The sequence below is a fragment of the Callorhinus ursinus genome, unplaced genomic scaffold, assembly GCF_003265705.2.
Source record: "Callorhinus ursinus isolate GAN/ISIS: 27379988/994484 unplaced genomic scaffold, GSC_fseal_2.0 scaffold9, whole genome shotgun sequence".
In the NCBI taxonomy this organism is placed as follows: Eukaryota; Metazoa; Chordata; class Mammalia; order Carnivora; family Otariidae; genus Callorhinus; species Callorhinus ursinus.
Window position 1 is genome coordinate 21,264,055 of NW_027397071.1, and position 2,195 is coordinate 21,266,249.

Genomic DNA, 2,195 nt, shown 5'->3' on the forward strand with positions numbered 1-2,195 from the left:
GTCCATTTTATTTTGTTTCTTAAAAAGCACAATTCCCAAGTGTGACTAAAATAATAAATATACATACTTATTTTGCTAAGAAGTAAAGATGTCATTTGCTGATGAAAACAAATGTACAACTAATATATAAAACTTGTTATTTTTGGTTAAATAAACATTTTGCATGCCTTATTTTGGGAGATGGTTGTTAATACATCTTAATACACTGGGGGAAAACTACCTCTGAATTAAGACATAACTGGCCTTTCCTCCCAGAGAATTTAAAAGTCTCTGTTTCAATTGATTTTAATAATTCCTCAAAAAAGGAAAAAAAAAAAAAAAACAAACCCACCCTACTCCATTTTCTTTGTAACTGCAAGAGTAATGTGAAAAAAATAAATGCTTTAAAATGTACAGCACATATCTTCTGAGAAAAAAACTCAGCATTTAGGCATCTATCTGCATTGTAAACAACATGAGCTTACAGGAGTTGGCTTTTCATAAGAACCACATTTTAAAATGCAGTTTTTGTGCCTAATGATTTAAATAAAAATTTAAATAAAATCCACTGTGTTCACATTTCCCCATCCCTCTCCCCACCTCCCACGATACTTTTCTCCATGAGAAATAACCTAAATCTCTTTAGCTTTTCCTCAAAGGACCCATTTTCTAAACTAATCATTTTTAGTCATTCTCTTTGGAGCTCTCCCCAAGTTTTCTACATCTTGCCTCAAACAAAGGGTCTCAGATTGGACCCTGTACTCCCATAAAATCCTGATGAATGCTGATCATCGAAGAGGCCCCTCATGGTTGCTCCTTCTCATAGAAGGAAACAGTCTTGATCTTACAACATCCTCAGCCATTAGAAGCTAATGCCACCTCTGACTAAATTTTGGGATAATGGGGGTATGGTATCTAATTTTTCACCTCTCCATTTAAACTCCTAAGTCTTAATAATAGTAAATGCAGCTATTTATCAAACACCCCCTGAGTGCCAAGCCCTGGGCTAAGTATTTTAACTGCCTTTTGAAATATTTAAATATTGCCATTATCCCTGTTGTGCAGAAGAGGTTAAATAAGCTCCCCAAGGTCACAGAATCTGTTTGTGGGAAGGTGGGGATTCAATTACAAGTTTTGCTAATTCTTTTTTTATTTTATAATTTATTATTATATTATTCTTATTATTATTGTATTTTAGAAAGGGAGAGAGTGAGCTCCCCAGCATGGAGCTCAACACGGGGCTCGATCTTAGGACCTGAAATCATGACCTGAAATTAAGTTGCCACTTAACCATTTGAGACACCCCGGTGGCCCTAGGTTTAGCTGATTCTAGCACCCAGTCATGGAGTACCTGGGTGGCTCAGTCGGGTAAGTAGCGGACTCTTGATTTTGGCCCAGGTCATGATCTCAGGGTTCTAAGATGAAGCCCCATGTAGGCCTCCGCACTCAGCGGGGAGTCTGCTTGAGGATTCTCTCCCCCTCTCCTTCTTTCCCTCCCACTGCTCAGCACTCTCTCTCTCCCTCTAAGGGAGCCCACGTCGGCCATCATCATCAGGTCCTCCAGCCGTGCTGCCCTGAAGAGTGTAAGATGTTCGCCTGCGCTAAGCTGGCCTGCACCCTCGCTCTGATCCGAGCTGGATCCAGAGTTCCTACAGACTAATTTCTGCATCAGTGTTATCTCGACCAGAGGCTAGGACTGGAGAGGCCTCTACGGTATTTAATGGGCCCCAGAATGGTGTGTCTCAACTAATCCAAAGGAGTTTCAGACCAGTGCAATCAGCAGAGACATTGCTGATGTTTATAGCAGCAATGTCCACAATAGCCAAACTATAGAAAGAGCCAAGAGGTCCATCGACAGATGAATAAAGAAGATCTGGTATATATATATACAATGGAATATTATGCAGCCATCAAAAGGAATGAAATCTTGCCATTTGCAACGATGTGGATGGAACTGGAAGGTATTATGCTGAGCGAAGTAAGTCAATCAAAGAAAGACGTGTATCATATGACCTCACTGATATGAGGAATTCTTAATCTCAGGAGAAAAAACAGGGTTGCTGGAGTGGTGGGGGGTGGGAGGGATGGGGTGGCCGGGTGATAGACATTGGGGAGGGTATGTGCTATGGTGAGCGCTGTGAGTTGTGTGAGACTGTTGAATCACAGACCTGTACCTCTGAAACAAAATAATACATTATATGTTAAAAGAAAAAAGA

General features: G+C 40.5%; 1 pseudogene; it reads left to right on the top strand.

The window, feature by feature from the left end:
• The first annotated feature begins 1,537 nt into the window (after positions 1-1,537).
• Positions 1,538-1,841, top strand: LOC112824294 (ATP synthase F(0) complex subunit C3, mitochondrial pseudogene; annotated as a pseudogene).
• The last annotated feature ends 354 nt before the right edge of the window (positions 1,842-2,195 follow it).